This window comes from Canis aureus, chromosome 13 (assembly GCF_053574225.1).
Source record: "Canis aureus isolate CA01 chromosome 13, VMU_Caureus_v.1.0, whole genome shotgun sequence".
Taxonomy (NCBI): Eukaryota; Metazoa; Chordata; class Mammalia; order Carnivora; family Canidae; genus Canis; species Canis aureus.
Genome location: NC_135623.1, coordinates 36,625,362 through 36,651,694, shown reverse-complemented (window position 1 = coordinate 36,651,694; position 26,333 = coordinate 36,625,362). Strand labels below are relative to the sequence as shown.

The window sequence follows — 26,333 nt, the reverse complement described above, 5'->3', positions numbered from 1 at the left end:
ATGGAACTAGAGGGTATTATGCTAAGTGAAATAAGTCAATCAGAGAAAGACAATTATCATATGATCTTAAATCCTAAATTCTTTTTTTAAAGATTTTATTTATCTATTCATGACAGACACAGAGAGAGAGAGAGAGAGAGAGAGAGAGGCAGAGACACAAGCAGAGGGAGAAGCAGGCTCCATACAGGGAGCCTGATGTGGGACTCGATCCCGGGTCTCCAGGATCACACCCCAGGCCGAAGGTGGCGCTAAACCGCTGGGCCACTGGGGCTGCCCTTCAATCCTAAATTCTTATATGTGGAATTTAAGAAACAAAACAGGATCACTGGGGAAGGGAGGAAAAAATAAGATGAAATATGAGAGGGGAACAAACCACAAAAGACTCTTAATCATAGAACACAAACTGAGGGACATTGGAGCAGAGGGGCATGCGGGGATGGGGTAACTGGGTGATAGACATTAAGGAGGGCACGTGATGTAATGAGCACTGGATATTATATCAGACTGATGAATAATTGACCTCTGCCTCTGAAACTAATAATAAATTATTTGTTAATTGAATTCAAATAAAAATATAAAAAAATAAAACAAAACTCCCCAAAACATGTTCCAAATCACCATGCCCTTTCACACGTCTCTGTGTTTGACCAGGTGTTGTCTCTACCTGGAATTCCTTCATGCTTTACCTGGCAAATTGCTTCCCACCGTTGAAATCTCTACTGAAGATTGTCCTCATCTGAGTAGTCAGTCCTCTGTAGTTCCTCGGGAAGAGCTAATCACTTCCTCTGTTCTGCTGTGATTATCACAGCACCTATCACTGTGCATGGTATCTTCCACTGTCTTGTGTATCTCCTCTACCAAGCTATAAATTGATTAAGGCTGCTGACCAGGATTTGAATCATTTTATGATCAGGCCTAGGACAGTGCCTGGTGTGCACTAAAGGTTCATTAGATGACCGGCAGGTAGAATTAAATTGAAATGAGGTAAAGATAGATGGATATAGAGATAGATATAGATAGTTATAAAAAGACACACACACACACACACACACATATCTTTCTGTGGATGTCAATGTTCTATAAAACAGGGTCTTGGGTTCATAAGACCAAAGGTTCTTCCGCAATGGAACACAACAAGGATATTTGGAAGAGGTGTAGAGGGCGTTGTTCTTCCAATATATACACAGGAAACTGTCATGGGTAGAATAAAATGCTTCTGCAAATATCTGGTGTTTTCTTGGCACAGCTTCTCTTGGGCTTAGCTTTGCAAAATCTTCCCCAGGCTGTGTTTTCCTGGTTGCCATGGAGCCAATTCCCTTCTAAAGGAAACAATTGAGGAATTAAGTGACTGTGCTTGGTCTCCAGGTGGACAGAGAACAGCCAGCCCAACTTGTAATTTGGAACATTAAATTTTGTTTTTGGTATGCTTCCTCCTACCCCTGCTGTTATTCTTTGGTCTCTAACCTCTTGGAATTTGTCTTTCCCAATGTAACTCAGAGCCTAGCGTCCCATGATGCAGCTTGGTTTGGTTGGTTGTGTAAGAAAGTAAGAGCAACTGCATTTGTTCAGGCAAACCTATGATCATTTATGCCTAAGGCAGGGTGAGGAAAAATCAGGAAGCCAAAGGATTAGGAATAACACAGAATAAACTTGGCTGATAAGTAAATTCTGGGGCAGGGGGTAGGGGAAAGTGTTTAAAATATGAAGGTGGGAGAGAAATGACTAGATTTGCAGGATCTAGTTTAGTGGGATTTTATGAGTTTTGTAAACATTAGAGGACATACAGGGAACTCATTATATGACCCAACCTCCTAGAAAGTTTTAGGTGTAAAGAGAAAACTATTCTTGGTAATTAGACAACTTTAACAGAATAAGGCTGAAGATGGTGAGAAGAAACACCTAGAAAATGCTAGAAATGTTATTTACGCCAGTAGCTCAACCAGAAGTATTCTTCATTAGTGTGAGGCTACAAAAGGTTACTTTTCTTTTTAAAATCAAATGATATTGTTTTGAACACTCTTAAAGATTTCAAGATTGCTTGCCTTACATTAGCGCCACTCATAAAGAGTTCTCAGTTATTTCTAGGTACCCCAGATGGGTGCCTCTCATTTGCCCACAAGTAGGTTAGTCAGTTGCAGCCACCTCATTGACCTTTTTTTATACTTCCTCTTCAGATCTGGCTCCCACTTGTTCAATCTTCTGCCCATGAAGCCTAATGGTGAGAGCAGAATGGTGATAACTTGCTATACCTTGATGTGCCAAAATTTTTCTGTTTGAGAGAAGTTTCTGAGCACATCAACACATGCAGATAGGTCCTGGGGTAATGTAAGGAAGGCAGGGAAAGAAAAAGTGAGGAAGAAATGAAGATATTGCATATATGCACTGTGCCTGGGCTCTAGTGCAGCAGGTTCTGAATGATTGTTGTAATAATTTACTACAATCATGATGTTGCACACGTGTTAATGTGAACTCTCCTCATCCCAGGAGAAAACTGAGATAATGCTTCTTTTTTTTCTCTCTCTCTTCCTTCTTTCTTCCTTCCTTCCTTCCTTCCTTCCTTCCTTCCTTCCTTCCTTCCTTCCTTTTTTCTTTCTCTTTCTTTCTTTCTTTCTTTCTTTCTTTCTTTCTTTCTTTCTTTCTTTCTTTCTTTCTTATTTTCTTCCTTCCTTCTTTCTTTTTCTTTCTTTCTTTCTTTCTTTCTTTCTTTCTTTCTTTCTTTCTTTCTTCTTTCTCTTTTCCTTCCTTCCTTCCTTCCTTCCTTCCTTCCTTCCTTTTTCTTTCTTCCTTCCTTCCTTCCTTCCTTCCTTCCTTCCTTCCTTCCTTTTTTCTTTCTCTTTCTTTCTTTCTTTCTTTCTTTCTTTCTTTCTTTCTTTCTTTCTTTCTTCCTTCCTTCCTTCCTTCCTTCCTTCCTTCCTTCCTTCCTTTCTTTTTCTCTCTCCTTCCTTCCTTCCTTCCTTCTTCCTTTGTTCTTTTATACAAGTATTTATTGAATACTGACTATGAGGCAGACATTATACTAATGCAGGAAATATAGTAGTTAATTAACAAAATACAGTCTTGACTCTCACAGAACCCAGAATCTAGAGTGGCATAGAAACTACTCAGAGGGGATCCCTGGGTGGCTCAGTGGTTTGGCACCTGCCTTTGGCCCAGGGCGTGATCCTGGAGTCCTGGAATTGAGTCCCACGTCAGGCTCCAAGGCATGGAGCCTGCTTCTCCCTCCTTCTGTGTCTCTGCCTCTCTCTCTCTCTCTATGTCTATCATAAATAAATAAATCTTAAAAAAAAGAAACTACTTAGAAACAAAGAATCATAAAAAAATTATTAAGTACAATTTTAAGTATTGTGAAGGAGATGCTGATGGTGTTCTTTTATTATTATTATTGTGATAAGAACACTTAACATAAGATCTACTGTTGTAACACATTTGAAACACAATACAAAATTGTTGACTACAGGCACAATGTTGTACAGCAGATATCTAGAACTAATTCATCTTGAATAACTGAAACTTTTTACTTGTTGAATAGCAGCTCCTCGTTTACCTCCTCTAACCCCTGGCGACAAACATTCTACTCTCTGGGAGTCTATTTTAGATATCTTGTATGAGTAGAATTACCCAATATTTGTTCTGTGCCTGGCTTATTCCACTTGGCATGATGTCCTCCAGGTTTATTCATGTTGTTGCAAATGGCATAATCTTTTTTCTTTCTTCCTTTTTTTTTTTTTTTTTTTAGAGGGAGGAGAGGGGCAGGGAGAGAATCTCGAGTAGGCTCCACACCCAATGCAGAGCCTGATGCAGGGTTTGATCCACAATGCTGAGGTCATGACCTGAGCTAAAATCAAGAGTTGGATGCTTAACCAACTGAGCCACCCAGGTGCCCCTCTTTTTTTTTTTTTTTTTTTTTAAGACTAAATAAATACTTTATTGCATGTACATACCAGATTTTCTTCATTCATTCATTATGGACATTTTGGTTTTTTACATATCTTACATAATGCTTCAGTGAGTATGACAGTGCAGATATCTCTCTGTGATCTCAGTTTCATATAACTACATATCATATACCCAGAAGTGGGATTATTAGATCATATGGTCATTCTATTTTTAATTTTTGAGGGACCTCCATACTATCTCACATAGTAGCTGCATCATTTTACATTCCTACCAACAGTGTACAAAAGGGTTTTTTTCCTCTATAACCTCATCAATACCTTTGTTTTTTTGATAGTAGCCATCCTAATAGGTGGGAGGTAATAGCTCATTGTGGTTTTTGATTTGAATTTCTCTCATAATTAGAGGTGTTGAGCATTGTTTCATATATCTGCTGGCCATTTGTATCTTCTTTGGAGACATGTCATTCAAGTTCTTTGCCTATTTTTTTCAACTACACTCTTAAGAGTGTATCGTAAGAGGGACAGACCTCATCTGGGAGTATATATGTATTGTTGCCATGCTGAGAAAATAAAATATGAGATCCAGTTAAATTTGAAATTCAGAGAGACAACAAATCTTTCAGTGTAAGTATGCCTCATAGAGTATCTGGGATATTCTTACACTAAAGACTTATTTGTTGATTCTCTGAAATTCAAATTAAACTGGGGTTCTATATTTTATTTGGCAACCCTATGTGTGTGGACTAGAGGAGGGAGTAATTAAGGAAAGTTACTTTTAGGAAATGATATCTGAACTTAGACCTGGAGGACAATCGATATTATCCAGGTTCAGAGGTGTGGGGAAGAAAACAGAGGGCAAAAGTATACCAGACAGACAAAGGAATAGCATGTGTATGAAGTGGGAAAGATCTGGTAATTTTAGTCACTGTGGGCAAAATGTAATGAGTAGAGGGAGGGGTGGAATTTGCTGATGCTAGAAAGAGATGACAAGGTAGAAAAATCAGGGACTAGGTTAAGTATATCCCATGTTAAACACATTGAGGATGGAAATTAGAAACCTAGGCTCTGGTCTTTGGGTTACACTGAGCAGCCTACTGGTCTTGGGCAAGTTAATTCACCCTCTGGATCTCAATTTACTATTCATGGGCCAAATACATGTTAAATCCATGGGCCAAATACATGAGATCACAGAATGCAGACCCTGAAGGGTTAACTCAAAGAAAACTCAAGTTTATCTAACATAAAACCCACAAGGTACAGGTGACTGAGTGAGGCCTTGGCAAGGATGCTACAACAATGAAAGTTACAAAGAATTCTGAAGTCAGAAGTCTTAGATTCAAAGCCAGGCTCTGTCATTTTTCCACTCTGTGGCCTTGGGTGAGTGAGTCAACTTTGCTCTGAGCCTCCACATTTCTCATATGTAGGACAAGATTAACAACATCTTCCTTCCTAAATTGTCATTAAGACTCATGATAACATAAATAGAATGCTTACCAATACAATACAGCCTTATACATAGTAGCTGCTCAGCCAATCATTTTTTTTTGTTCAGCTAGGTTGATGGTTCATAATTTTAAAGAATTCTGGAAACCTTTGGTGGAAAACAGTGAAGGAGAAAAGAAGCAAACTATTGCCCTAGACACACATTATGTACATCATGGTTTGGGCTTTTGGGATTGCAGGGGATATGAATGTAAACAACAGATTCTTAGGCTATGAAGTATCAAAAGTTCAAGAGGCACAGAGGGAGAGACAAAGAAAGACTATGAACTTTAATATTTCCTTTATTCTCCACTTCCTCATCTTCAGTTAATTGCCTAAGCAACCATTAATGAATACCTTTCATGCAGCTATTAAGCAGCTTATAATCTCCCTAGAGGAAGACAGATAAATAAAAAAAATGAATAGGTGAATAGGTACATGGATGCATAGTTATTGATTGTCCCAGGGGAGTAAACCTTATTAGTAGGAATTTCATACTAAGGAAGAAGACAGTTTTGGAGAGACCTTGGGATATCCCTCAGAACACACAATGGAAGCTGTCCCTGCTCTCCAATAATGGCACTAGCTCCCTTTCCTTGCTCCAGCACAAGATGTACAGGTATTTACGGCTGTGGAACATGTTTTTGATCTAATTTTTCAGTTCCCTCAAGCACACTGAAAGCAAATGGTTGGTACTTGCTGCGGTAGGTTAGTATTTGATAAATGTTGGTTGAATTGAATTGTTTACCTAATGGCCCAGTGCCAGGTAGATGGCCAAATATTTAGTGGAATCTCTCATATGTTGAAAAAGCAATGGAAGTACATGCTCATTGAGCTGTTAATTTTTTCAGCAAAGATGGATGTGTGTGAATCCATCCATAGCTGAGTCTAGTTCATGCTTCTGCAAAGCAACTGGCCATATTAGGAAAGAAGTTGGTTGCCTAGAATAGACAAGCTAATCCTTTAACAAAGGCGATGCTTGGACTCTAATTCCCAAATGTAATCCTTTAACAAAGGCGATGCTTGCAACTCTAATTCCCAGAACGAACAGATTATAAGCATTTACAATTTGGGGTTCTATGGAATGTTTAGTTATAATTGACCATGGCTTAATGCTTCTGGAAAGTCTGGGGTTTTTTTGTACCCCTCTTTTGGAAGATAAGAAAACCATCTGGAACAAAGAATTAAGTTTAAGAAGGTCAACCTCCTACACCTTTGACAGTTATGGTTTTGGGCAAAGGAAACTGTTGTTCCAGAGGATGTCCCTGAGGCACCAATCTTCATAATCACTCAAGAAAGGTTCAATTGTGTTCAGAAAGGCTGCTTTTCCTCACAGGAAAAGGAGTAGCATGTTTTAGAATTATCGCCAACTACAAGAGTTGAGATGAAAATATCAGGACTGCTACTTAGCATATTCAACTGATATCCACCCTGCCAGTAATCACAGATTTGGGTGGTAGGTGCTCAGCCACAGTTGAGAAAACCAGACCTTCTAGGAGGATCTAAGCTAAGTGAAAAGAAAGGACTGATAGTGGTAGAAAATATATAAAACCCAACTGCTCAAATAGTGTAAAGATGCGCATCACTTAACACACAGTACTTTTGTGGGGTTTTTTCCTTCCCAATTTAATCACTGAGTTTGTATTACTCCTTTAGGGGGCTACCTCTTTTTTTAATTTTTAAATCCATTTTTCAATTTCTGTGTAAATTATCATGAGCCTTATTCTCTGACCAGTTTAAAAGGTGAAATGTACTCAGACCTGCTTTCTTTGGTTTATATCAAGCCTTCATAATTTAACTATAAAAGCCACTTACTTAATAAAAAGTCTATAGCCCACCATTAGGATCATTATCAGCATCACCATTGAGATGATTTCTTATAAAATATAGGTTACATTTTAAAATTCAGTTTCTTTTTTGAATTTGAGTTTATGGAAAAATGGGTTCACAATGGATATAATTGCTAGAAATGCAAACCAGAAAATTAAGAAATTTGAGAGTTAGAGTTGGAATAAGAAAACACATAATTTTCTATTGTAATTACTAAAGAAAAATCTCTATTATTACTTATTTCCTCAGTGTTCTGAAAGTGTGTAATTGTTTCTGGGAGTTAAAGTTTGGACGATAGATACTTTAAGTATTTTTTATATGCTTGTCTCCCCCAGACAGATGAGATCTGAAGGTAGTGACTTTTTCTGATTCACTTGGATCTCTAATATCTAACACAGTACCTGGTACAGAATAATTAGCACAGGAAAACTGTTAAGTAAATGGCTTTGGAGATGGTACTACTATAGTATGATATTTTTCAAGGCAAGTGTTGCCTTCAAGCCCCCTAGAGACATTTGTGGAATGATCTTAATGATGTGTGTGTGTGAGTGGAGGTTCTACTTTGGGGTCAGGATGCTAAATGTCCTAAACAAATGTTGGGGACAGTCTTGTCGAATTTCTCATATGTTCAGTTGAATAGTCTCTAATATCCTGTGGCTCTCCAATGCTGAGGATTCTCTTCTGACACACTGAAAAACTCTAGAAGTCATTGCTCCTGCCCGTGGGATTGAACATAGGTTAAATTATATTCGAAGGCTACTTTTTTCAATACTTGTGAAAATCCTTAATGAATGCTCTTTGACCTAGTCATTCCATATACGAAATTTTATCCTAGAAAAATAACAAGTAGGATTGTTATGGAGAAAATACGTATAGTTTCACTTGAAACAAAATAGGGTGACTTGAGTGTCCTGTCTGGCTGGGGACTTTCCCCCCTCCCTTATGGCATTGTCATTCCCTCAGTGCTGGGCAAGTCCTTACTGACTTGCTGTTGACCACCCTACAGCAGAACCCTCTCTTTTGCTGAATGAATATTTTGAGATGCTGCTTGAAAACAGAGGACATGTGGTCATCAAGTTGCCTTCTAAGGCATTGGGGTTTAGTTAACCTCATGACTTTTGCTTTTCAGAATCAACAACATAAGGTCAGGGCAGAGAGAAGTTCCTTGTGAGAATTAAAAGCAATTAGGAGAGGTTAAATATGGAAAGAATTTTTTAAAAAGGAATAGATAGACTCAGAGACTTGTGGCCAAGTAATAAAGTTGATGAGCTTGAGCCAAAGAGGGATGTTTATAAAGTAGTTTTTGCTATGACGTGCATTTGACTTGAAGTTTGTCTTTCTTCTTCCCATGCTGGCTGATGTTTCAACCTGATTGATGGGCTAAACAGAGATTACAAACAGGAAAAGAGTCAACAGGAAAATAGAGCCCTACCCACTGCCTCCCCTCACCAAATCCCACCTCAAAATGCATTATAGGGAGACAAACGGCTAAAAAACACAAAAGAAAGAGATTTACAGCATATGGAACTGATCTTAGATTTGTATTCTGAATTTGTTTTTAAAACCCTTTGTAAATCATTAAGGGTAAGGCATGGAAGCATGAGGAAAAATATCAATGGGGAAATCATATGAAAGGAAATATGGATGGCAAGTAAACGTAAACTTCAACTTCATGGGGAAAAATGAGAATACAAATCAAAGTCATCTTGAGATACTATTTTTATACTGAGATACCATTTAAACCCAGGAGACTGGCTTTGGTGTGTATGGGGCAATAGAGGGGGATTCGTTATTGGTTTGGTTTTTTGTTTTGGTGTTGTTTTGTATTGTTTTTTACAATATCAACCTTTTGCAAAGATATAGATCAATGGGAACTTATATTCTGATAGTGGAAGTATACACGGGCTCAACTATTGTGGAGAGCAACTTAATAGTATATATCACATGATACTATAATATAACCCAGCAAATTCTCTCCTAGGTATATTCCCAGGACGCTTGTTCCCATTGCTTAAGAATATAAGTATTAAGGTTTACTTTGCAGCATTGTTTTTAATAGTGAAAAAAGTGGGAGGCAATGTATTGTTTATTGTTAAGTTATCAACATTTAGCCCATTAGGAAGATGTTTTGCTCCAACAGAGCAACGTTAATTATCACAGCCTCTCATGTTCTCTGCACAGGAAGAGGAAAAAACTATTGGGGAGTCTGATATAAGGAAGTGAATTTGCAAAGCTTGGCTCCTCTCTCTCTTTTCTTGGGAATATTAATATTTCTCCATGCAAAAGTGCATAAGCTCTGCTTCATTCCAAAAGATTTATAGTCCTGCACTGTGGTGTAGGAAAGATGGAGCTAGGTGATTGCTGCCCGTAACTTAGGTTCTGGGGTTCAGAATTAGGAAGTCCATTGGCTCACAGATATAAGCCATAGTCTTCAGTTCAGTTTTATCAGTAAAAAGATGACATTCTGATCTCCATCTGCCATCCTCCTTTATTTCATTTCTTGAATGGGTCAGTATAGATGTATGCTATTTATTGGGCCACTTGAATCTCAACACTGGAAACAAGTAAGAAATATAATTTGGGAACAAAGGATATATGAATAAAGAGGCTCTCAGATGACCAGGGCAGACAGATCTATGCTTTGGGGATATTACAGTAGGCTGTGGCCGTGGGGGATTTTTACCTTAGTGGTTTTCTTCAGCTTACAGTGGCTTTGTACATGCCATGCATATGACTGTTTTTAGAAAGGCAAGACTACACCCATGAAGCCTGAAACAAACATCATGTAGCTCTACCCTCCACTGAGCAAAAGCAACTGTTCAGCAGGCTATCAGCTTCAGAAAGTGCAGGCCAGGGTGACATCTTAATCAAATGATGAGGACTTAAAAATGCAGATTGCCAGCTTGACCTGTACCTGTATCTGGGCCAGTTATCATAGGTCAAGCTGAGGCAAAATTAAATCTTCTAAGCCATTCTTGAACATAATGGCATTTGCTGATTTTAAAGTGCAAGGCAGACTGAACTCCACAAGAATTATGGAACACTAGCAGAGTCTAGCTTTAAACTTTTACAACTAGACCTAACCAGGTAGCCCCGGATCACTGTTTCAAATTCCATTTTGCTTCCAAGACTATAGAACTTTAGAGTAGCTCATACTGGATATCTTGGATTTATTGGGAGTATTCACAGGCAAAGGGGCCACTCAGTGGCACACCAAAGCTAGCTAATACCACTCAAGAGAATGATTGTTAAATTTTCATTAATTTTACGAGGCTTTGATGTCACAATGGTGGGAGCATTTATGCTTCTGAAATCAGTAATCCCTATTAGGGTTCATCCTCATCCCTACCCCCAGCCAATTGTTACTTTTCCCACCATGTGCTTTCATATTCACTTTGGGGTTGGAAATTTGGACCTGAATTGAGATCCAATCTGTGGCAGATGCTATTATTTTCAATCAAGAGAAGGACCAGGGCACCAGTTATAAAGAGATATGCCATTTGGAGTGGGGGAGATTGAAGTAGAGAACTCAATGAAATTATTGCAGACCCAATAATTAGGAAGACAACAAAAGAATCCTATGCCTGGAATAATCTGTCTTTCATAGACTAATCTCCTTATGGATTCAAGAAACTGAAGAAGTTTGAAACACAGTGTAGTAAAAAAGAAAAATACAACAATAAGCAGAAAGACAGGGTGATTGAACTAGGAGAAGAGAAATTTCTTTAGGAAAATAGTAGAAACTCTACAGAATAGGCAAATTTATATAAAAGAGAAATTAAGATTTTAAGGGTGGAACTTACAGAAAATATTAAAAGAAAATGGAGATGTATCTTAAACTCAGTCTCTTGGAGGCCTTGAAAAGGGGTTGCGGGGGCTGGGGAGGCACCACCTTCATTGTTGCCCAGTCAGAAGCATCAACTGGGACCCAGGGAAGAAAGTAAAAACTTAAGGAACAAATGAATAGTGGCCCCAGGAAAGGCCAGGATTTAGGTCACTGTCAAGAGGCAAATTTTTAAAGTTGTATAGAAAAGCAACTTGTTATGATCTTATCCCTTAGTGAAGTCATTTGAAATATTACTTTGGAAAACTTAAAGATGAGATCCCCTTAAGGACTGGAACAGCTCTCCTGAGTGCCTGCAGAACAGTCTGGACAGATTCCAGAGAAGAAAATGAGAAAGATCAGTATTATATTCAAATAATTATGGGGAGAGTTTTCCAGGTGCCAGTTTCTGCATGTGGAAATATAGGAATTGCTTGTTCTAAGAGGAAATGGGTCTGAGAAAATTAGTGAATTAGCACTCTAAAGGAAGGCACAGATAAGGGCTTCTAAGAGGAAACGGGTCTGAGAAAATTAGGGAATTAGCACTGTAAAGGAAGGCACAGATAAGATAATTTCCCACATGATAAAAGTTTAAAGAAACAATAGGCAGTGCAAAGATAGGCTGAGTCCAGCCCTGGTTGAAGGTTGAGCTAAAGGAGACATCTTCCAGTTGAGATTATTCAACCAGGAAAGGTGAAAGTGGACAAGGTTTTGAACAGTGGATTGTTTCAGCAGGTTCAGAACAAATTGATTTCATATCTCTTGTCAAGAAAAAAAATGCAAAACCGAATCTGCAGGAAAATGCTAGAAAACTGAATGTCTGTGTCAGAAATTAAACCACAAATTTGTGAAAGACACTCAGGGCTAGCAAAATTATAGTCCTTCATGAAGTAGACGAGGAAAAGGAATGATTAAGAAGCCAAACAAGCTGCTTACACACCCTCTAGAATCTTCCACAAAGATGTACCAGAAGTGAAATTATGCATTATAGGGGCACCTGGGTGGCTCAGTTGGTTAAATCTGCCTTCAGTTCAGGTCATGATCCTGGGGTCTGGGATGGAGCCCTGATTTGGGCTCCCTGCTCAGTGGGGAACCTGCTTATCTCTCTCCTTCTGCCACTTCCCTGCTCATGTTCTCTCTTGCATGCCCTCTCTCAAATAAATAAATAAAATCTTTTTTAAAAAAGAACTTAAGCATTACAGTATTATCCATTATTACAACACCCCCTACATACATACCCACACATCACACACGCACACAGCAGAAACAAATTCTACTCAAGGTTAGAACACTTAAACAGTATAGACATCCCCCTCGGGATCACATGAGTTCCTGGGCCTCGCTATGTCACTATAGGCACAGATTTCAGAAAAACCAACCTAATTTAATGTGGTATTATTATTATTATTATTTTTAAAGATTTTATTTATTTATTCATGATAGTCACAGAGAGAGAGAGAGAGAGAGAGGCAGAGACACAGGCAGAGGGAGAAGCAGGCTCCATGCAGGGAGCCCGACGTGGGATTTGATCCTGGGTCTCCAGGATCGTGCCCTGGGCCAAAGGCAGGCGCTAAACCACTGAGCCACCCAGGGATCCCTCAATGTGGTATTATTAACAAAAATCATAATGCTGTACATTAGATCTCTAGAATCACTCATAACTGCAACCTTGTACCCTGCGACCAACATTTCTTCATTCCCCCACCTCCCTGCCCTTGGAAACCACCATTCTACTCTCTGCTTCTATGTATTCAACCCTTTTCAATTCTCCAGGTGAAGTCATGCAGTCTTTTTCTTTCACATAGATACCTTTGTGTGTGTGCTTGTGATAAGAGTACCTGAAATCTACCCTTTTAGAAAATTTGCCCTTGCTTCTCATCGTGTGTTTCATATTGATTTAGTAAGCCATGTGATTTGAACAACTTAACTTGGTCTGTGAATGGTTTTGTTCCATGGCCTCTGGGATAGCTCTGCTAGGGGTGTATTTGGAGTCTTTCATGTAAGAAGATAACTTCCCACATGATAAAATCAATTCTCAATTGGTTCATTTGGTTAGACAATGAGTGTTATTTCCTAGATTTTTATAACTAAACTTTCATCAGTAAATAAATTAAAGTGCCATTTATATCTATAATGGGATCCATACAGTTATTAAAATGACTAAAATGTTTTTTTTATGTTACCTCAGGGATAAACCTAAAATATTTAAATTTCTTAAGGATGCACACAAGACCAACTTATATGAATGTTAAAACATACCAGTGACTAATTGTTACTCATGATTCAGTTTACCCTTCTTTCTTCTAATAAAAGAAGAGCTCCTCACCCAAGATTTGGCAGAGTATATGAGTATATGATCATGTGGCCAGATATTTTCTGGCCTCCCTTAAAGTGAGGTATAGCCATGAGCCAAATTCTGCCCAATATGATAGGAGTAGAAATATGTGTGCAATATCATTGTTACATACTTAAATGTGTGAGGTTGTTGCACACCCACCACTACTTCTCTTTTCCTTCTGATGGCTGAAATGCAGATACCAGCTTCACCGATATAGACACCTAAGATGATGATTCAGTACCAAGAGTAGGAACCTAGGTCCTGGATAACCTTGTGGGTAAGGTCATCTGGCCTGGGTTGCTAAGTCCATCATTGGATTCCATGGCATTTTTGAGCCGTTGCATTTTGCTAATTCTTTTGCTATAGCAGCTTAACATGTATCCTAATTAATATAATACAAAGTGATAAATTTATTTTTGAATACTTATGCGGTAAAATATAAAACATTAGTGAAGTGATACATATCAATTTTAGGATCATGGTTAACTCTCGGGGAAGGACAGAGGAGAAAGGATGGTGTAGTGCAAAGGAGGTGATCTACAATTAGTAAGATGAATTCACAAAGTCATAGAAATCCAGGCTCATTATTCTGCTTTTGCTTAGACCCTATGTGTCACTTCCTTCCTCAAGGTCTCAAGATGTTTGCTGGAATCCAGCCATCACATTCTTATTCCAAACAGAAAGCAACAGGAAAGGGGAAAGGAAGAAAGAGGCCCATGCCAAATTTAAGCTCAAGTAATGTGATTTTATGTAAATCCCACCCCAAAACACCTGCTTACCTCTCCCTATTAGTCTTGCACCCTCTATTTTATGCTCCATGCTGTGACCAGAACAGTCCTATATTTTATGTAACAATAACTTCCCATCCCTTAGGATTTAGTTCAGACCTTAAATCTGCATATGAGTTCCTTCATGATACAACTATTATCCTCACCAGCTCTAGCTCCTGCCCTGCTTGCAGATGCTCTAGACCAATCAAATGCTTTTAGCTCCTGAAAATTGCTCTGCTCTCTTGCTCCACTGCCTTGGCAAAACTATACCTCCTTCTGTTTGGAGCATTCTTTCCTCAGTTAACTAACCCCTATTTTTTTTCCTTTAGGATTACCTACTATATACTCTTTGAGCTCTGTAAAATATTCCTTACCTTGGGTCTGAACCAGGTATGACATGAATAAACTTTGAAGACAATTCTATGTACATATACACAATATATAACACTTATCACACTTATTAAAATTGTTTATCTAGAAAAGCATGTGGAAATATAGGAATTATAATTATCTCTTCTAATAGATACTGAACTCAAGGGCAGAGATTCTCTTGTGTCTCTAGGGCTTAGCATGCATGAGTTGCTTAATAAATAGGGTAATTATATAATTTGCCTTCCAAACTGGAACACTATTAATCATTCCATTGGGACAACACATGCAAGATGGGCAAACTGAACATATGATCTTCCTATCAATAAACGTCTGCTTGATATATATACACACCATTGGATTGGTATGTATACATTGTCAGAGTATATACACCATAGCATTGGAACTTTTAAAAATTTGGCTCCCTTACTAAGCTTGTAGTTACTTAATGACTTCAGCACCCAGAATAGTTCAGGGCACACAGTTAAGTGCTTCAAAGTACATCAATCAGGACATGCTACCACCTACCACCTTGGACAAAGCATTGACCCTTTTTGTACAAGAGAAATTGGTAGAGACTGATGATTCAAATAAGAAAAAAAGAACACTTTCAGTATCATGTATGAGAAAATACTTTTATAGAAGGGGTCATATGAACCATGGTGTTTTCTGCCACTAACCTTTCCTCATATGATTGTCTTTCCTGAGGAGGGTTCTTTTTCCTCTTATCTACTTAAACCTTTGTGATATCCCACAGTCTTCCAACATTAAAATAGCTGACCCTTGGATAAAATGGGGATTGGGATGCTGACCCCCACTATACATATAAAGAAATCGATGTATAACTTTTGACTCCCATAAAACTTAACTGCTAATAGTCTACTACTGACTTACTGATAACAGTCAATTAACACACATTTTGTAGGTGTATGTATTACATACAATGTAATTGTATAGTATAATGTATAGTAATGTATAGTAATCTGGAGAAATGAAAACATTATTAATAAAATTATAATCAAGAGAAAATATACATAAGTACTGTACTGTATTTATGTTTTAAAAATTACATGTGAGTAGTCCAAACCCATGTTGTTCAAGGATCAACTGTATTTCATCCCCCCCCATATTTGTTGGTTATACCAGAGAATGTAGTCACTGTGGAGAGAACACTGTTGAGATCAATTGTATACACAAGAAAATGTGAAATGTGGAACATCTATGAGCATCAGAAATGCCATAATTACTTCATACCCACACATGTCTTGGCTGCCAATTTAGCAGCCAGTTTACTTTCAACAGAATATTTCTTAGCTCTCCTTCCTTTTTCTTCCTGTTTTCTTTTGGTTTTTTTTTTTTTTTTTTTTTGAGCTTGAATCTGTATTGTTTTTATATTACCTACCTCCAAGATTTTTTTCCTCTTGTATGGGAGTCTTGTGCCCACAGGACAATTTTGTGTTAAAATTAAGAAATACCTTGATTGAACGATGAAAAGAAAATGTCTAGATAATTTGCAGAGACCTTTCTTTAGGTTTGGAATTTAAAACAACTGTTTTCAGACACACTCAATTGCCTACTTACTGTTCCAATTTTCCAAAACACAATTAAATTTAGCTAGAAATTATGAACTTGTTGGTACACAAATTATTCTGATTATTCTGAGACACACACACTCAGGCAAGAGTGTCAACATTTGGTCATAGCCTGAGGAATGCAGGGCCCTGGTGACTGGGTTCTTGAGATGTTTAGGTTTGTGGATAGAAGGACAGGGAGTTAGGGATGCAGTTGGTTAAGCTTCCAACTCTTGGTTGCTGGAGACTCAGGTCTTAATCTCTGGTTCATGAGACTGAGCACCCCCTCACCCCATCACGCTCTGCACTCAGTGTGCAGTCTGCTTGAGTCTTTCCCCCTCTCCCTGCCCCTCCCATTTGTGTTCTGTCTTTCTCAAATAAATGAATAAATCTTTTTTTTTTTTTTTTTTTAAGAGGGACAAGGAGCTATATCCAGGTACTGCACGGCAGGTTTCCATCTACTTGTTCAACCATAACACTGTTAGAAAACTTTCAATGCACGCATATGGCCATCATAAATACATAACACCTACTCCTTTTCAGAAGGCTCAAAACCAGGTGGAATCTAAGACAAACCTCTACTGGAATTCTTTAGGAAGATGAGGATGTAAGGTTCCTGGTGCTCGAGAATCCAGGTTATAGCTAGTCTTTGCACAAAGAACCAAATTCTTCTGAACTGCACCAAAGGAGACCAAGCTAATTACTTTATACTTCATATTCATAGACAAAGAAAACTTGATCTAAGAGAGGCTATGTATTAAATAGAGACCTGGATCTGGCACTAATACACAGGACACACTGAGTAAGTAATTCCACTTCTCCTTTTCATGGCCTCATGTCTCCTCCATGATAAACCTAAACTAAATGATTTGTAAATTTAATTTCAAAATACTTGACTATGAATTCAAGGCGTGAGAAATTAAGTGACGAGTACCTCTTCTCACCACTAGTCGTCCTTCTCGTGCAGAAAATGGGGATGCTGGATTTGACATGCTGTAAGTTTAGTGGTCATTTATTAAAAATAGAAGACACCATGCCTTCAAAATGCTGGTGTTTTGTTTCCTATTATCATTATGTTTCTTCTAGTTCTTTGCCTACAGATCCAGAGCCCTGTGTTATAACGAAGGCAATACTTGGGATAAGTTAGTGACGTGGTTGCAGTGTATTTAGCTATTCACTGAGTTTCTCACAGGGGAGTTTTCATTAGTCTCAATGTGAAGGGTTATGGGGTTCTGGACAGGCTTTTGACATGTGAGTCTACAGTGTCTAAAGAGGGAAATTTTTAAAATGCTGCCTTTGCTTGGGAACACATGTGTCCCCTTTCTGGGCACAAGGCATAAGAGAAAAACGATAAGGAGAAAGAGCTAGAATTCTGCTTGTACTTGCAGCTGCCTGTAGGAGCAGGGGATCAGCCTCACCTTTATGTGACTGCAAGTTCAATGCCTCAAAATAGCTTTTGGAGTGAACGGATGACATGTCTAATAAGGGACTGTATCTAGGTTTCTGTTTTCATGCAATAGGGATTCCTCAATTCCCAGCAGCAAAAACAACTTGTTCTTCCTGATGTGGTTTCAAACCTAAAGAGATTCAAATTCATGCAAAAGCACAGCGTACTTGTACCACATGTAAATTTAGATGAAAGGTACTGAATGACAGTGTGTTCTTCTCTAGTTTATTTTTAAGATTTTATTTATTTATGCATGAGAGACAGAGAGAGAGAGAGAGAGAGAGAGACAGGCAGAGGGAGAAGTAGGCTCCATGCAGGGAGCCCAATGTGGGACTTGATCCCGGGTCGCCAGGATCCCACCCTGGGCTGAAGGTGACACTAAACCACTGAGCCACCGGGGCTTCCCTCTTCTCTAGTTTTATGGTTGAAATATTAAATGTCTGTGGAGACTTCTTATTATCACTTTAATTTTTGGAGTATCCAAGGGTCAGATTAATAGCTCTCTTGATGTCACACTAGCTTCTATATAGGGATATGAATACTGGGGAGTAATAGTAATACTTATAATACTATAGACATATTAATATAGCTATTAATATACACTATATCATACATATAGTATACATGGTTATGTACATGGTATATAATATACTATCTGCTATACTATGTGTATAATATATACTACATTATATTACTATCATCTCGTAATTATATAGTACTCATATTTAGCATTTCCTCAGGTTATTGTGTGCCAAGTATCATGTTAAGTGTTTTACCCAAAATGATTTACTTAATACTCATGCTGAGTCTTTGAGATATAGTTATTGTTCCCTTTTTGAGCACCAAAAGGAGGAAAGGACTATAGAGGATCCCGAGAACACGTAGCTAGTATGTAGTAGAGCCAGTACTTGCATCCATACCCAAACTCCAAAGCCCACACTTTATTTCTAATGATCAAAAGTTTATCAGTAGCCATAAAGATGGAGAAATAATTTAAACATTATTTCTCTTTTGTTTTTTTATTGACCAGATATAGCTTGTGTTGATTCAAAGTTTTGGCTTAAAAATCATATTCGCTGATATTGGATTCTTGTTAGAAAACACCATTTGTAAAAGACTTAACTGTGAAATTCAAACATCTTCTATTTTCCTGAGGGTTGCACTTAAGGCAACTTTTGTCCATGCAAGTTAACAATTACTCTTCGACAGTCAGAGGCACATAGCTGATAAGTTATTCTCCACTGGTGGCAGCAATGATGAGGAATCTGCTTTTATGATCTTGCCATTCAGACAAGTGGCAAGAAAGGACAGAGAATCTGATTTGTTAACCTTTCTAAAATGTGTTTGTTTGGTTGTCTATATGAGAACTCAAGTTATTTAAGAAATATTTCAGGCCCCTTGGAAAGGAGGAGAAAACACTGAGATCTGGACGAGTGTGTTTTTGTGTTCTGTTTTTACTTTGACCCATGGCTGAGGCTGTACAATAAGTTCTCTGTGTTTCTATGTGACTGCATTTGAGAAAAGCCTGAATTTTTTTTTGACGAATTATATCTTCCCCAAATAGCCACCACAATTTCTCCCATCCAACAGGTTCTTACTACAATATGACTTTGCCACTCTTCCTATTGAGAAGCAGGGTCTGTGTTCTGCAGTCTTAAATTTGAGCAGTGTTTCCACTATCTGACTTCTAAAGCTGGGTCACAAAAGGTGATACAATTTGTTCTTATGATGGGGGCCCACCACCATGCTGTGAGAAAGCCTAAGCTACTCACGCAGAAAGACACACATGACAGGAAACAAGGTCCCAGCTCACAGCCAACAGCTAATACCCACTTCTCAGCCACGAGAGTGAGACCTGCTGGAAGTGCCTCCTCTAAGCCTCAGCCAAGCTACCCCAACCAACTCTGCATGCCAAGTTCTGCCCAAATTGTAGATTTGTGATCCAAATAACTGATAGTTACTGTCTGTAGCTACTCTGTTTTATAGTGGGTTGTTAGGCAGCAATAAATAACAGAAGCCTCTTTCATCTTTTGAATGTGAAGTTTTCTCCTGTCTCTAGAAAATTATAAAGCTTCAAAATAAAAGAGTCCTGTTCTGATTGGCTAATAGAAATTCATGAATGTTTACATAAATCTAATATTATCCAATTCCATATTTTTGTAGTTTCTTATAATATGTAATTCCATATTTTTGTAGTCTTTTATCTTATATTTTAAATCATAATTCAAGTTCTTGTAAATAAAGTGAATGTTAGGACAAAATATGCTGATTTAATTATTTTTCTTTATAAAAGGTAATGTCTTTTCTGGACTTTATCAACGTGGAGTAGAATACAAGCATATATTTTATTTCATATAACATTCAAAGTTGTTTTTTTTTTTAGTTGAAGAAATTAGTTAACCTGAATTCTTTAACATTCCAATCTATTTTTACCAGTCAGATAAGCCAACATTACTTCCTACTACTTCTTCCATATAACATTGAAAATTAGGAAAAAAATGTAAAATCATGTGTTCAACTACATTAAATTACACTTTTTTAAAAAAGATTTTATTTATTTATTCATGAGAGACACAGAGAGAGAGGCAGAGACGCAGGCAGAGGGAGAAGCAGGCCCCTTGCAGGGAGCCCAATGTGGGACCTGATACCAGGTCTCCAGGATCACACCCTGGACCAAAGGCAGCGCTAAACTGCTGAGCCACCCGGGCTGCCCCTAAATTACACTTTTGACAAATGTTTTTATATAAATAGTAGTTATGTTCTATAATGTGTCAGCTTAAGAAAAATTTCCAAAATTGGTAAATATTTCTTTCAAAAATTCTTGAAGTACTATTATATCAAGGTAATTAATGGATAATCTTGGATATATAGATAATTTTTAAGTAACATAGATGCAAAAGGAGAGGGAGAGAGAAAATCTTAAGCAGGCTTCACATCCAGCTTGGAGCCCAAGACAGGGCTTAATCTTACAACCCTGGGATTATGACCTGAGCCAAAATCAAGAGTTGGGTGCTTAATGGGCTGAGCCACCCAGGCACCCCACAGTCCAACAGAAATTCTTACTCCTTTCCATTCACGAGACTTGTTAATATGCTAAAATGCTTGTTGATGACACACAGTCACAATTACCTATCTCCCTGGTCTTTCTATGGAAAGGTAGTTAATCTGGCCAAAATTATAATTAATATGGGCAGTTGTAAAGGACAATGTCACCCTTTGGCCTGTGTTTCTCCTTTACTCTCGTATCTACTGCTGCACTCACACCATATCTGACATCAGATGTATGGGGAATTTCCCCTACACTGTAGCAATTCTCCATGATATCAGTGAGGCATCCTATAGTTCGATTCATTTCTGACACTATCTGGTGTTGAGACACATATCACTGGAGTTGGCTCATTCCCACAGACTGGCCCATTGGTACAAGTAGCAGGTCCCCAGAATACCCACAACTTCTGTCTGACTTGGTTACAAATCAGTTTCTCATGACCTCTTTCTCCTTGGATTCAATTATTTGCTGGAACAGCTCACAGAACTCAAAAAATGCTTACATTGACCAGTTTATCATATAATAAAGGACATGGTAAAGGATACAGATGAGCAGCCAGATGAAGAGATACATAGGGTGAGGTCTGGAGGGGTTCCAAGCACAGGAAATTCTGTTCCCATGGAGTTAGGGGTGCTCCATGTTTCTGGTATTGGATGTGTACACCAACCTAGAACCTCTCCAAACTCCATACCTTGGAGATTTTTATGGGGGCTTCATCACATAGGCATCATGGGTCATTAACTTCTAGTCTGTGTCTGGAGAATGAGCAGTTGGGGCTGAAAATTTCAAGCTTATAATCGTGGCTTGGTCTTTCTGGTGACCAGCTCTCATTTAGGACCTCACCAAGAAACAGCTTGTTAGAGTAAAAGATACTCCTACCATCCAGGATATTTCAAGGGATTTAGGAGCTCTGTGTCAGGAACGAAGGTCAAAGACCAAATATTAGAACAAAAGATGCTTTAGTGCTTTTATCATTTAGGAAATTAAAGGGGTTTAGAAGTTCTGTGCCAGGAACCAGTGGCAGAGACCACTAAATATTTTTCTATTATTGCACAATGGTGGAGATTATGTTAGGAACAATGATGACAAAGGAGCACAACTGTGTATCAATGTAATGGATGTACCTTGGCTTATCAAGGGTAAGGGACTATAATTTTGACTCAAAGTAAAGTGTCAGGTTATTCAGAAAATGAAAGAGGATAGTAAAAGACATAACTTGTATGGCTACAGGAAGTTGTAAAAGGCTTGTAGAAAGTAAATTTTACTCCCTTAGTTTATAATCTCTAAAAATAATGACTCTGAAAATAGAACATGTTAAATTTCAGCAAAATATATTCAGTACTGAAGGACTTATTCAGAAGATAATTTATAAAAAAAGGAGCTTGTGTATCTTTTACTGCTAAATATTATATTCATGCAACACTAAAATCTGGTTTTCTCTATGAAGATGGAGTGTGACTTGGCATATTTTACTCTTTGCAGATGTAATAAAAGTTTATGTTTTATGTTTTATGTAATCTCCTCAGTAGATATTCTGTATCTTGCTATCATTAAAAAAAACAAAGAGCTCCTTACTTAAAAAAAGCTAATGTTGCTTACAATTCTGTACTTAAAATTATATTATTATTATTATTATTGTTGATACATAGCCAATATTACATGATTTATTCTTTTTAGGTATCCATGATCCTATGTTAATTAAGTGATCAAATATATTTTAATGCCTTGGTTTTGTCTTCCAAGACAAGACCCTAAATTGGGGGAGGGGGTAAGAATTAAATATATCTTGTATACTTGAAATTATTATTGAGTCCTCCCAGAGAGTACAAGAGCAATCATGAAATTTGTTCTTTTACCTTATAATAAGAGGGATGCTGGAAACCATTATATTTGTTTAGTACATTCAATATTTCTCAAATAGCTCAACATTTCAGTAAGAGCTATACTTGTCTTAAGTGGGAAGAATTATCAACACCAGAGAAGCCCATCCCAGGCTTCCCTGGGTTTCTGTCAGGCTAGTAGTGTAACAGATACTGGGACCCTTGACGAGAGAGGAATTCATCCACATTGATAGTTACTGCAGGTGAAATTTACGGAGATAATTTTCTCGGGCTTGGTTTTGTAGCCTCTGTACTGAGAACTAACAACACAGAAGCTTTTCAAAGTACAATCCTAGATTCCTTATACATATTTCCACATGAAAGATAATTCTCAGACATTAGTAATTTTTAGTTTTAATTTTTTATTCTTGAAGATTATTGACATATAGTGTTTTATTTCAGGTGTACAGCATAGTGATTTGACAATTCAGTAATTTCTTAACACCACAGGGCTTTATATATTCAAGGAGGCTAAAATCTTGTGTTGTATCTATGTAAATGAGATAGCCAGAACACATTAAGACCATCATTTGTGTGTGTGTGTGTGTGTGTGTGTGTGTGTGTTGTATTCATGGTAAATCATGGATAATCTTTGGAGATTATTCATGATCATAAAAGTGTCTGTTAAGATAAATGATCCCAAACTTGGAAATAAGAAAAATAGAGAGCAGCATGTCTTTTCAATGTTATAAGAGAACATTCTTTAACAGGCCTACCCAAACATTATTTACCTAATATTTAGGGAGCTGCACCTTTGTTGGACTTGCTATTTATTTTTGATTAAATCTCCAGATTTTGTGAGTTTACATGTGAACTTAGTAAATAGAAAAACCATATAATTTGTCTTCAAAACCAGGATGCTACTAATCATTACACTTGGACAATAGTGTCTGGTGGAGAAGCAAATGATTTTTGAGTCACAGAATTGAAAATCCCAAAGACTACATTATTAATGTAAGGACATTAATTGGTTTTGTATCCAAGCAAATTTATTTATTTATCTTATTTAGATTTATTTATTTGAGAGAAAGAGAGCACGTGCACATGAGCAGGGGAAGAGCAGAGGGAGAAGGAGAGAGGATCTCAAGCAGACCCCTTGCTGAGCTTGGAGGCCAACCCAGGGCTGGATCTCAGTCACTGAGATCAGGACCTGAGCTGAAACCAAGAGTTGGTTGGATGCTTAACCAACTGTACCACCCAGATGCCCCAGAAATTGTATTCACATGAATAAAAATACCTATTTCAAAAGCTCTTTAAACTAATTTTGCCATCTACTGTTTCCTTAATTAATGAGTTGAATATATAAACACCATGTTTTTTAACTTTTTGAAATTATACTTAGATGTTTATAAAAGCATATTCTGGGGTACACAAATCCCAAGAGACATTTTCTGGGGAAAATGATTCCATGGGCAACCTTTTGCCACCAGCTTCTGAAGACATTTCACACACACACACACACACACACACACACACACATGCTCACACACCCCTGCATTCCTAAATGTACTTGACCCTGGCAACACTCCTTTCTTTCTTTTTTTCTGCCCTTTGGTTTCATGCACATGTCACATCTTGGGACTTTTTCTCCAAAATGCAGTTGCATTGATCCACCTCTCTCCAGCTCCGATCATCCCACCCTACTCAAAGTCATCATTTTCTCTTGACTGCTTTTGGAAACACAGGAGCTTCTGCTCCTGCTGCTCTTTAGCACATTTTTCATACAGTAGCCTAAGGGATCTTCCAAAATTAAAATTATGTCATATTTTTACCTTTTTAACATTTGCTACCGGCTTCCCACTGTACTCAAACTATAATCCAGGCTTCCTCCAGGCCAGGCCCTACAAGAGGTGCCCTGTACCTGTCCCTCCTTGTCACTCCCTGTATGGTAGCCTCACCAGCCTCCTTCATCTTCCTAGAATGCTCTGTGCTTCTTCCACCTTAGGGTTTTTCTTTCTGCAGTCGTCTCCCTCCAGATTTTACGTGATGACATCTCAGTTGAAATGTCAACTCCTCAGAGAGGCCTTCTTGGTCCAAAATAGACCTTTCATATATATAATAGGCAAAGTAAAAGAAAGTCTACATAACTGGTTTGAGGGTGCTGAAAATGTATTGCCCTCTATGTGTCTCAAGTTCTTCACTGGAGGATTACCTGGAAGTCTACCATTCAGTCTTTTAAAGGATATTTTTGTCCTCTTTTGAAATCCTAGAAGGATTAAGGTGAAGATGGAAGGGAAAAAGACTCATGGCTAGGGGCAGCAATTGGACCTGCAGAGAGGCGTCATGTGGCCTAAACAAGTGTTTAAATATTTGAATCATTGCCAACATTTAAACATTAAGAGGTTTTCAAGTAAATATTTCTTTTTGTGTTGAAATCAGGCCGATTTTCTCCCTCAATGACAATGTTGTAAGAAGGACAGCACTGCCTGGTTCATGACAAGTGGAGGTTACCTACCTGCACTTTGCCACCCCTAATTATTAGGCTGCCATTATCACTTATATAATAATAAATTCACTAAAAACATTGTGTGCCTAGCAACTTGTGTGAGAGACTTCTGAGTTTTCTAATGGTAGGGAGATAGTAATAAAAAAATAGGGTTATGGTTAATAATATATGTACAATCTGAGTCTTAGTATGGAAGTTAGAGATTACTAGTTATACTCTTTCTCTTTTGTTTTTTTTTTATTTTATTTTTTTTTAAGATTTTATTTATTTATTCATGATAGTCACAGAGAGAGAGAGAGAGAGGGGCAGAGACACAGACAGAGAGAGAAGCAGGCTCCATGCATCGGAAGCCCGATGTGGGATTCGATCCCGGGTCTCCAGGATCGCGCCCTGGGCCAAAGGCAGGCGCCAAACCGCTGTGCCACCCAGGGATCCCTGTTTTTTTTTTTTAATTTAAGTTCAATTAACCAACATATAATGCATTACTAGTTTTGAGGTAGAGGTCCATGATTCATCAGTCTCCTATAATACTCAGTGCTCTTTCCATCATGTGCCCTCCTTCATGTCCATCACCCAGTTCCCCACCCCACCACCCGTCTTCCCTCAAGCAACCCTCAGTTTGTTTACTATGATTAAGAGTCTCTGACAGTTTGTCTCCCTCCCTGATTCCATCTTGTTTTCTTTTTCCCTCCCTTCCCCTATGATCCTCTGTTTCTTAAATTCCACATATGAGTGGGGTCATATGATAATTGTCTGTGATTGATTGTGATTTTTTTTTTAATATCTACTTATTGACTTTTGGGGAAGGAATTAGGGAGGGGTAGAGGGAGAGAATCTTAAACAGACTCCATATTGAGGACAGAGCCCATCATGGGGCTCGATCCCACCACCCTGAAATCATAACCTGAAACCAAGAGTTGGTCGCTCAACCAACCAAGCCACCCAGGTGCCCCTAGTTATCCTCCCTCTCGATGGAAGAGTTATTTAATCTTTATGACCATCTTCTGAAGACAGTAATATTACCCCCTCTTGGATGAGGAAACGGGTCATCAGAGATCACAAAGCTAGTGAGTGGCAGAGTCTGGGCCCTATATTACTGAATTTGCTCCAAGCCAGAGCCCCTTCCACCATACTCCACTGCTTCCCTACATAGAAGCAGAGCTGTGTGTAGCCAGTATGAAAGTCTGACAACAGTCAACATGTATTTTGCTCAGTTCTCTGGGGTCTACATCCTTACTCTAGACACACTTCCGGACCCTCTGTGTCACTAGTTCAAGGACCATGTAATGTGTTTGCCCTTGATTTAAATTGTGATCTCCTGGTTCACTTTCTTTTCTTGTTACTTTTATTCTTCATTCTGTTCACTCTATGTCTTTTTTTCAGATATTGCTTTAGTCAATATAGATTTTTCATTAAGTTTTCAAACTTTATT

At 38.1% G+C, this 26,333-nt stretch overlaps 1 long non-coding RNA gene across 1 annotated transcript in view; it reads left to right on the top strand.

Moving 5' to 3' along the window:
- The first annotated feature begins 1,340 nt into the window (after positions 1–1,340).
- Positions 1,341–26,333, top strand: part of LOC144282278 (uncharacterized) — a 38,532-nt gene continuing 13,539 nt past the window's right edge. Inside the window, exons 1-2 of the long non-coding RNA XR_013350659.1 lie at positions 1,341–1,421; positions 2,175–2,218. This is a non-coding gene — a long non-coding RNA (uncharacterized LOC144282278). The remainder of the gene's footprint in view (positions 1,422–2,174; positions 2,219–26,333) is intronic.